Source organism: Callospermophilus lateralis, chromosome 5 (assembly GCF_048772815.1).
Source record: "Callospermophilus lateralis isolate mCalLat2 chromosome 5, mCalLat2.hap1, whole genome shotgun sequence".
Classification (NCBI taxonomy): domain Eukaryota; kingdom Metazoa; phylum Chordata; class Mammalia; order Rodentia; family Sciuridae; genus Callospermophilus; species Callospermophilus lateralis.
This window is the reverse complement of record NC_135309.1, coordinates 38,972,830-38,984,538: the sequence shown is the minus strand read 5'-3', so window position 1 is coordinate 38,984,538 and position 11,709 is coordinate 38,972,830. Positions and strand designations below refer to the sequence as shown.

The window sequence follows — 11,709 nt, the reverse complement described above, 5'->3', positions numbered from 1 at the left end:
TACATCTAATAACAATGTGAAAACTAGGTATAATATATTTGCATATTACTTGGGATTTGTACTAAAATAACAAATTTTAGCGGCTCTTCTCACAAAAACAAAGAAAAAATGTGAGAAATTATGTGATACAATATATAGTATCCCATAGAATCATGATTTATACTTTAAATATACATGATAAAATTTATTCTTGCAAATGAAGTAAGAAATAAAAAACAGAAGACAAAGTGAATTAACCAAATCATTCATATATATATATATATATATATATATATATATATATATATATATATATATATATATATATATCTCCATCCATCCATCCATCCATCCATCCATCCATTAGGTATATCCATAGGACACCAATTTTTTTAAAGTAAACTGTAAATAGATTGAAGAGGGATTGGTCGAGTGGAGAGAGACAGAGGACAGTGGGGTGGGAGGAAAGTCCTGGGGATTGAATTGGAGCAGATTGTGTTTCATGCTTTTGTGATAATGTCAGGTTGTATCCTGGTGTTGTTTGTAACTAAAAACAAGAATTTTAAAAATAAAGAAAGGAATGTCATCTTGCAATAGTTTGACTCTTATTTAGAAAGTGAGCTATGGAGGTAGTTTTGTGTCATTGGAATCTAGTACTTTTTAATCCAGAAACTGGTGTGCAAGAACAGGGGCACCACATTATGTACACTCTGAGTTAAATTTTTTCTATCCCTGCTCCATCATATTGAATTTTTCAAACCCAAAACTCAGCACCTGCCTGCTTGATTGCAAGCAACTTGCTTGGTTGATGAGCCCTTCTTTCCCAAATCCCAGGGGCCTGATAAAGTATGGTCTGATATCCAGAAACACAATTCCCAAATGAAGTGTCCCACTCACCTTCTCCCTGTGACTCCCTGTGTTCAGCACAGTCTACCTTACCCTCCTACTTTAGGTACTTCTCTGACACTAAGAAACCAGATCCTACAGTGATGACCGTCTTCCAGTCCCTTGTAGAGATTTTCCCCACCCTTCTCTGGGCTCACTACTGGGGTCTGCCTCAAGCCCACATCTGGTAATCATGGAAAGAAAAGCTCTTCTTACCATGAACTCCCTGGGAATCTTTTTATCTTCAAGAAAAGTTACGCATTACGCCTCAGATGGACCTCACATTTGGGAGTCTGTGTAGATCCCACACAATATTCCTAGCCCTCTATCTCATAACCCACAAGGGTTTGAGACCTAAGAAGGCAAGTCCACCGTTGGTCAAAATGGCTCAGGGAATGGGTGCAATTCGGCCTCAGGCAAATTATCACAGTGCATCTAGTTAGGAAAGGTGGGAAAGGTCTCATTAGGGGAGCACACAGAATAGACCCAATTCTCCTTTCAATTGACAGTATTCCATATTCTGAAGGAAGTAACCAAGCTATGCAAACTTTACTGGATTCCATATTCCTTGAATGAAGGTGATAACTGTAAAACGAGCATTTCCTTACCAAATCTGTTATTCCAGCAAAAGAGGGAAATGACAAACTGATATAAAGATCCCTAAGGACTCCTGATTTTAGAGCAGCCATCTCTAAGTGTTTAAAAGTGATCTCTGTCTACACATCTCTTTAAATAATAAACTTTGTTTCTTTTTAGCAGCGCTGGGAGTCAAACCCATGGCCTCCCACAAGCTAAGCAAGAATTTAGCTCTGAGCTACATCTGCAGCCAACAATAAACTTCTTGAGATAAAAAATCATACACTACATTGTTCATAACATTCCTTTAATTTAATGACACTGTCTGGATAATAATGAACCACAGTAAAATCAGAAAATTTAACCATGTATCTGAGAGGAAGATGTTCCTCAAACTCCTTACTAATCTCCTTCCTTGTCCGAAAATCTATCCTTAAATTTGAATTGATTTTTTCCTTTTCTTGTTCTCATCTTAAACAACTCTCTTATTAGTTAGTTTATAGAGGATTGAACTCACTACCAAACCTAATGAGCCACAAGAGCATCCTCCCTATTGTTCATCACAGTCTGCACTTGCACAGACTCAATCAATCCCTCAAATTACCCCATCATCTCACATTAGAAGTCACACAATTTCCACCCCATCCCTCAAATATTAAGGGTGATCTTCAAGACTCTCTTAAGGTTTTTCATAACAATGCACTGATGTCTTATAGTGTAAGACCAGAAAACTACCTTTGGAGTCAAAGTCAGCTTAATTGATATTCAAAGGATGAACTAACAAATTGCTTTGTAATTCTAACTCCCCAAACAGAACATTGTCACCAAATATGATGGATCTTCCCAAGTTCCAGGAGGCGTCCACTCCTCCAAGAAACCTCCTTTGATTTATCAGCAATAAGTTTGATCATGACTCTGTTCTGGGTCCCCTGGTTCTAAAAGTCACTTTACATATAATGGCATCATAGGAATTGAGTTTTGTGAAGCCAGAGTGGCACACCCAGTCAGTTCTCACCCAGAGTTTTATGAAAAAAACCTGCTAAGTTTACCTTCCTTGATTCTATTGCCTTCAAGATAACGTGGGACCTGTTTAACACTGGTAGCGTTCAGAGATGTCTGGGAAAGACAGTTTCCTTTTTGATCCTGACTTCATCTGTGGGGTGGAGGGCTTGCACTGAAGTCTTGTTCTGCAGAAGTCATGCTTCTGTATGGTTCCTGCCCTCAACCCTCAACAGGAGGCTAAAGCATTTTCCCACTGTACTCTGATTCAGTCACCCCAACCAGATGAAAACAGGAAGAAGCTGGTGTATTGTCAGATCACCTTCTGACTCTAAGGCTGAGCACACCAATTCTCCCCTGGGGATACTGCCACAATCTCTTTAAGAGCAGTGGAGACAGAATTGATAACTAAGAGAGCTTGGAGACCTCTGGGTCCCAATGTGGCAATTAAAACCAACTGACTGGCTCAAGATCTGCCTTGCAGTCCTCAGTTCTCCCTAGCCTCACACTCTGCCCAAACCAAACTGATGTATCCAGTGTGCTCAGAACACCCCTTCTCCCTTGCTCATGGACAGTATAGCCTTTCCCCAAATTTGACCCCAGTCCTACCAGCCCTTCAATTAAACCAAATTTCATGTCTCACTTGAAGCTAAAATGTTTATCACAATTCAAATATCTTTCTTCTCTGGAATCTCTATCTAATGCTCATGTTCTGATTTCTGCTAACAACTATTTATTTCCTTTATGAAAAAGTGATGCATTTTTATATTTCTTTCTCACATACTACACTCAATGCCTTTCTTCATAACTTGATATTATGCACTACAAATTTAAAAATATAATGCACTTATTTATCAGTTTATACCACAATTACTTATTGAGCAATTAACACCATTCTAAATGTCATAAGAAATGAAAAGTAGCATTAAAGGTTGTGTATACCAATTAAAGGTATCACAGTAAGATGGGGCAAATAGCTCTGCCAGTACAATCTTTCTGACCTTGGAAAAGCTTTCTCAACATGCCTCAGTCCCAGTTTCCCCATCTATAATATGATGTTAATGTGGCCTATCCTGCCTGGTGTGTGGTAGACATTGATTCAGTGGTAGTTAGTCTTGTAGGAATACAAATATTTATTCAGTGCCTTCTATTTTTCTTGGCTACTGTGACTAATTCTGCTATGGATATGGGCTTAATGATTAATTTTAGGTGTCAACTTGACTACATTAAGAAATCCCAAAAGAATAGTAAAGCATATCCAGATGTGTCTGTGAGGGTATTTCCAGAGTAGATTGTTGTTTGTCAGTGGACTGAGTTAAAAAGATCTCTCATTTTTAGCAGTTACTGTCCAATTAGCTAGGAACCAGAATGGAACAAAAAAGCAAAGATCAGGTAATTATTTTTCCTCTCTCTGAAGCTAAGACCCTATACCTCTCCCTTCAATGGAAATTAAGACTCCAGGCTCTCCAGCCTTTGGACTCTAGGACTTAGAACCTCAGCTCTTCAGACTTGGATGAGAGTTGCAACACTGGCTTTCATGGTTCTGAGGTTTGGGACTTGAATTGAGCCATGCTACTGGCATTACAGAGTCTCAAATTTTCAGGAGGATCATTGTGGGGTTTCTCAACCTCCACAACTGCATGAGCAAATTTTACTAGTAAAATACCCTCATATCTATCTCTCTCCCTCCCTCTCTCTCTCTCTCTCTCTCTCTCTCTCTCTCTCTCTCGTCTCTCTCTCTCCACACACACATACACACACACACACCCACACTATATATATATATATATATATAGACAGCACCTATTGGTCCTTTTTCTCCAGAGTTCTAATATTATGGATATGCTAACGTATCTTTGGGAATCTGCTTTCTAACTATATATGCCCTGAAGTCAAATGGGTTGATCAGTTGATCACATGATAATTCTACTTTTGTTTATTTTTAAGGAAATTCCATACTGTTTTACATAGAGATGACATCACTTAACATTCTCACCAAGAATGCACTAAGAGTTGTAATTTCTCCACAATGCATGTCAGCTTTGGAATTTTTAAAATGGTATTTGTCTTAATGGATGTTAAGCTGTATTGTATATCCTTGAGGTTTTGAGTTGAATTAGCCCAATAATTAGCAACTTGAACATCTTTTAATATGATTACTGGTTGTTTATCTTTTTCAGAGAAATATCTGTTCAAATCCTTTCATAATTTTCAGTTGGGTTATTTGGTTTTTGTTGTTCAATTGTGGTCATTATATATTTATATATATTAATGATATTAACTATTTTCAGATGTATAAATTGAAAATATTTTGTCCAGACAAATGCAATGGCTCATGCCTGTAATCCCAGTGAGTTGGGAGGCTGAGGCAGGAAGATTGCAAGTTTAAAGCCAGCCTCAACAAAAGTGAGGTGCTAAGCAACTCAGTGAGAACCTGTCTCTAAATAAAATACAAAATAGGGCTGTGGCTCAGAGATTGAGTGCACCTGAGTTTAATTCCTGGAATGACCTCCCCACAAAAGGAAAATATTTTGTCCGTCTTTTATGCACAGATGTTTTTAAGTTTGGTGTGGTCCTGTTTATATAGTTTTACTTTTATTGTCTATGCTTCTGGTGTCATATCCAAGAAATTATTGCCAAGTCTAATATCATAAAGATTTTCTCACATTTCCATCTAAGAGCCTTATAGTTGCATATTTATGTTTAAGCCTTTGATACATTTTTTAAAGATTTTTTAAGACAGACACAATATCTTTACTTCGTTTATATATTTTTATATGGTGCTAAGGATCAAACCTAATGCCTCATATGTACCAGGCAAGCGCTCTACTGCTGAGCTATAACCCCAGCCTGCCTTTGACACATTTTAAGTCATGTTTTGTATTTGGCATAAGATAAAAATCTCAGTTCACTCTTTTGCATATGCATAGCCATATTTCCCAGAACCATTGTTGAATAGACTACCCTTTCTCTATTGTATTCTCATGCCTTCCTTTTTACAGCCTACCATGTTTCTTTCTAGCCTCAATCTTCCTCTATTAAAAATTCACTCTCAGCCGTGTCCAATGACACACCTGTAGTAACCTCAGTGGCTTAGGAGGCTGAGGCAGGAGGATCATGATTTCAAAGCCAACCTTAGCAAAAGAGAGGTGCTAAGCAACTCAATGAGACCTTGTCTCCAAATAAAGTACAAAATAGGGGCTGGGGATGTGGCTCAGTAGTCAAGTACCCCTGAGGTCAATCCTTAGTACAAAAAAAATCACTCTCAGAAAAAAAATTGGCAGAATGTTGAAGTAAGTGTTGTTTTTAGGATTGCATAATTCTGGATCACATATTGAACCCATATTTGCTATGTGAATGGGGGTAAGTTCCCTAAACACTCTGGACCTTAATTTCATCATGTTTGAGGAAATAATACAACAAAATCTGAATATAAAAAATTCTCACAATATGGCTATGAGATTAATTACAATTTATTCCACACAAGCTTTACTTTTTTAAGCAAATAATAGTGATTAGTATTGAAATAAATGATGACTCGATCAAATTGAAATTTAAAAACATTAAAAAGTTTATTAACAAAACTACCTGCATTTTGTAACATGAAACTATCTTATAAGTACATAGAATAAAACAATAATCATTGAAATGTGGTACTTCAATAAAAAATATAATTAACAAAAAAATGGATAAAGCAAAGACCTCAAATGAATTTTCATTTGTATGGTCAAATAATGAATATTTAAGATTTATTTATTTATAAATTTACTAATCAAATATATAATTTAAATATTTATTTCCTTTGTTCACTCACTTTGAGATTAATATTTTTCTGTATAATTTCTTTCAATGATGGAATACAATGTAATAGTATGCCTTATTTCAAATTTTTCCCTCTTAGATCTTTATTTGTGTATCATTACTTTTATCTTCTTAGAAAAGATGCACCTTAGATGAGAAAATTTTCCATGACACCAAGCAGCAAGAATGAGACACCAGGTAAGGTTTACAAAATGTTGCTTTCTCTTATTATTCAGTGATAACCAATTGCTTTTACCTTTTGCTTCAATGAGTAAATGACACTAATTTCTGAAATTTACATGCTCCATTACCCCAAGTATCTTGGAAGGGGAACCACGAGAAGAATTAACATTTGAAATAGGCCCTTAGATATGAAGAAATGTGGCCAGAGTCACAGATAATCAGAAAACCAGGGTAAAATCGTGTCCTCTGCCTTTGTCACAGTGCACTCTACATGGCAGCACATTGGCATCTGATTGGAAAAAGTATGGTCAAAAATAAATGATCCTTCTATCATCTTCAGATATGCAAAGAACCCAGCATCACTCTTCATAAGTGGTCACAATGCATCCTGTTCCCATCTCATTCTTTTAGAAAGTAGTGATACAAATCAACACATATTCTCTGCTGCACAATTATCATGACAGCTGATCAACTCAAGAGATCCACACTTTCTGATTCCAATTAAGGGCAGCAGTAAAACCTCATGTCTTATAGAGAACTTGTTGCTACAGACTAACTACAAGGAAAGGCATGGGCTCCATAATATAAAAGTCATAGAAATTGTTAAAAAAAATTAGATGTTGATGGACCTTTTTATTTATTCATTTATTTATACACAGTGCTGAGAATTAAAGCCAGTGCCTCACACATGCTAGGCAAGCGCTGTACCACTGAGCCATAGCCCCAGCCCTAAGTCATAGAAATTTTTACTAACCCTCTTTCCCCTTCTATTTTGAGTCTTTGCTTCTCCCTACCATCTTCCACAGAGCCCCCTTTACATCCTTGTTCCTTAGGGTATAGATCAGGGATTGAGCATAGAAGCATAGTATAGAAAAGGGCAATAAACTTTCCCTCATTCTCAGAATAACTGCCTAGGGGTTGGAGGTATGTGTACATGGCTGAGCCATAAAACAGACAAACCACAAGGAGATGGGACCCACAGGTCCCAAAAGCCTTTCTGCGTCCAGCCATTGACTTGATCCTCAGCACTGCCTGAGCAATGTGTGCATAGGAGCCTAGAATCAGTGCTGCAGGAACAACAATGATTATGACTCGGGCCACAAACATCTTGGCCTCTGTGCCTCCTGTGTCCTCACAAGCCAACTTCTGGAGTACAAGCATCTCACAGAAGAAGTGGTTCAGGTAATGGAGGCCACAGAGAGGCATGGCCATCATGAGGCTTGTCTGAATCAGAGAGTTCATGAGGCCTCCCACCCAGGCAGCAATAGCCAGGGACTGGCAGAGAAGGGGGTGCATGATGGTTGTGTAGTGGAGTGGACGACACACAGCAGCATAGCGGTCAAAGGCCATCACCACCAGGAGCACACACTCAGTGGAGCCCAGAGCAAGGTAAAGGAAGAGCTGAGCCACACATCCTCCATAGCTGATGGTCCTGTCAAATCCAGAAAGATTGATCAGCAGCTGGGGCACAGTGCTGGTGGTATAGCAGAGGTCCAGGAAGGAGAGGTGGCACAGGAAGAAGTACATGGGCGTGTGCAGTCAAGGGTCCAGATGTGAAAGTGTGATAATGGTGATGTTTCCAAACAGTGTTAGGGAGTAGAGAATTGAAATGAAGACAAAAAAGACAAGTTCCAGTTGAGGCCAATCTGAGAAGCCCACCAAAATGAAGCCCCCTTCAAAACTGGTGTTGAAACTTCCCATAGCCTTGCACCTGCACAAATAATGGAAGACAATTCAATGTACTCTAGGAAGAACATGGATTTAAAAAATTATTCACAGTATTCCCTCTGTAATGCATTTCTTTATCTATTTTGCTATTCAGTTCAGTTATGTGCAGTCTTCTATTTTACTCTTTTCTTAAAACTGTAAATCACTGGATTGGGAATGATGTCATCTTTATTTGACTATAGCCTTGCTGCCTGTGTGTTCTGTGACATTAGCCAGGTCACTCAGTCCTGTGGATCTGGTGCTTCCTTGTATGGAAGAGGAGATGACATTATCACTGCATTGCATTGAATTAGGACAAAATATAGTAATGTGGAAACTGCTTTTAAATATCTAAAATATAAAAACACAGCATTATTCTCTCTTATTTTCTTTTGCTCCTTTCCTAAGTCTGTTAGTTACCTTATTTCAAATTTGAATCAAGGATTAAAGCAGCCTGAGATCACAAGTTTGACCTGTGGATGCTGATAAGCTACCATCTGCTGGAAGAACACAGCCAGTGCACCTGTTCCTAGAAACCCAGCTCATGATCAGCTTCCATCTGACACATGAACTGAGAAAATTTGTTCCTTAGTAGTTAAAAATGAAAAAAAAAGGATCAGTAACAAATTGTTCCAGTCATCATGTTTTGAATATTACTCCCCTAATTTCATTAGCTGATAAGGACCATCCTTGAGATCCACTGAAAGACCTCTTCTTACTTTTCTAGCCCACCCCACATTGTACAGCTTCTTTCCAGCACTTGTCCACTCACTGATTTTTTTCCCTTGTCTTTGTACCTTTCTCAGCTGAGAGCTCCTTATTCATAGAGAACAAGTTGAATATTTTTAGAAATCAGCATTTTCCTTTATGATACAAAGATATGATGAAAGAATGTTAGTTTAATGCATTACACATAGTATCTGTTAGACAAATTTTGTTGGGTACAACATTGGATTCTCTAGTCTAATCTCATGAAATTCTATTCCTCTAAGAAACCTACATATTAACTAATACACACTTTGATGAATTTAGAAGAGAGATAGACATCAAAAGTTGTCTTCCATAAAAGGTTGGTCTTTCTTGTAGCTAAAAATCCAAACAATGTCACATGAAAATACTTCAGAAAACAAAGCAGGAAACAGGTGATCAGTAGAAGCCTGGCTGTGCTCAGTATAAAAGATCTTTTCCTAATTAGCTGATTCTTCTCCATACTGAACATCATCAATGAATCTATGCTGGATCAGTGAGAATAATGAATTTGGAGGCTATCCTTGCAGCCTCAAAGGAAAAGATAAGTTAACTGTGAATTAATGATAATGAAGTATTAATTCACATGTAGTTCAACCAATACTTCAAAGCTTTTTATTGAATGACCATCATAGCAGAGAACAACAGCCTAGTGTGAGTACCTTTTCCTGCTGATCAATTCTACCACTGACTGGCTATTCCACCTGTTCTGAAAATTTTATATCTTTACCTATAAAACAAATAAATAAATAAATAACATTTCATAGGATTTTTATTGGTATTAAATGACATGCATTCTGAATTTGTGATTAAAAACAAAAGTTATTCCCACTCTTAGTACTTATCTTTCTCCATCACTAATCTTTAAATTCCATTAAATGGGGTCTGCTTAACTTATCCTTCTATTCCCATCCCTTCTATTCCCATTATTTACAGTGCCTAGTAAATAAATGGCTCTGACAAATATTGTTGAATAAATTAATGAATGCTTTGACCACCCTAATTCTATGACTTGTACACATAAACATCTCAGAAATATTGGTTTCTTCTACAACCTGAAAGAATTAACACACCTGCATTGTTTCTCATTTAGTTCCACAAAGTTTTTAATCATTCTTGCTCCATGTGTTTATCAATGATTTTAATAATATCATATGATATGCTTCATATACTTGAAATTTAACAAAATTTAAAAGTATAATTAACATGATAAACAATAAATCATAATACAATATGATAATTTGTTAATAATTATCAATAATTATGATATAATAATAATATGATAAAACTTGGAGATTTAAAAAACAAGTGGGTACTTTAGTGGATAAGAAAATGAGATATCTTTGAACTGGGAGAATTGAACTTAACTTCCTAATCTTAGCTGGATAGATGTAGAATAGATGAAATGAAACTTGCAAACTTGACAGAATGTCAAGAATTGTACCTTAAATATAAACGATAAAATTTATTCTTGAACAATCATTTTCATAAAACATAAAGGATAACCCCAAATAGCCAAAGCAATACTTAGAAAGTAAAACAAAATTGCAGTATCAAAATTCATGATTTAAAATTTTGTTACAAAGCAATAGAAACAAAAAAGTCTGGTACTCTTTTTTTTAAGAGAGAGAGAGAGAGAATTTTTAATATTTTTTTTTTTTTAGTTATCAGCGGACACATCTTTGTTTGTATGTGGTGCTGAGGATCGAACCTGGGCCACACCCATGCCAGGGGAGCGCGCAACCGCTTAAGCCACATCCCCAGCCCCAAGTCTGGTACTCTTAAAAACACACTCATACACATACAGAAAAACAGATATATAGACCAATGGAATAGAAGACATGGCCTAGATACAAATAGTAATTTAATTTTTCAAGAGGGTCACAATGAGGAAAGGATAATTCCCTTCATAATTGGTACTGGGAGAAATAAATTTCTTCATGTAAAAGAATAAAATTGGACCTTACAACATGCACAAAAACAATTCAAAATGGGTAAGACAAGGAGATCCTGTCATTTACCACAACATGGATAAGACTGGGAGACATTATATAAGGCAAATAAGCCAGAAATAGAAAACAAAACTTGCCTGATCTCACTTAGATGTGCAATGAAAGAGATAATCCAGATCCAAACATAAACAAAATATGCAGACATAAATAGCACATGGTTGTCAGTATGAGATGCGGGGATGAAAGGACAAGATAGGTCAAAGGATAATAGAAGATATTTAGGGTGAAAAGTCTAGATATCTAATCATAACATGAAATGATAGGTTAAAAATGATGGAATTCCCTGTTTTGTAACCACAAAGTACTGTGAGCCTGCCAAAATGAAAAGTATATATGATCAACTTCACAAGTAAAGATTGGGATCAACACCTGCAAAAAAAAAAATGATGGAATTTATGTTAAATTAAAAATGTTAGCTGTTCTGGCCACAAAAACAAAGAAATATGAGAAATTGTGAGAAAATGTATATTAACATGCTTCATGATCGTAGTATATATGCATCAAGATACTATTTATATATCTCATAGTATCATGTTTTATACCTTAAAAATACATGATAAAATTTATTCTTGCAAATAAAATAAGAAATAAAGAGCAGAAGATAAAGATGAGTTGGAAAGGAGGGACCAAATACCCAGTATATGTCAACAGGGCCTGTGATAATCAGATTTTCATCACTCTGACCAAACTATCTTACACAAACAACTTGGAGGAGGAAAGGTTTCAGAGATTTCGCTCAAGATAGGCTGGCTCCATTGTTCTGGGCCTGGAGTGAGACACAACATCCTGGTAGAATGGTGTGATAAGAGAAAGTTGCTCA

The 11,709-nt window shown here is 36.6% G+C and overlaps 1 pseudogene; it reads right to left on the bottom strand.

The window, feature by feature from the left end:
* Nucleotides 1-7,190: 7,190 nt before the first annotated feature.
* LOC143399084 (olfactory receptor 2Y1-like) lies at nucleotides 7,191-8,124 on the bottom strand (annotated as a pseudogene).
* Between the last annotated feature and the right edge of the window lie 3,585 nt (nucleotides 8,125-11,709).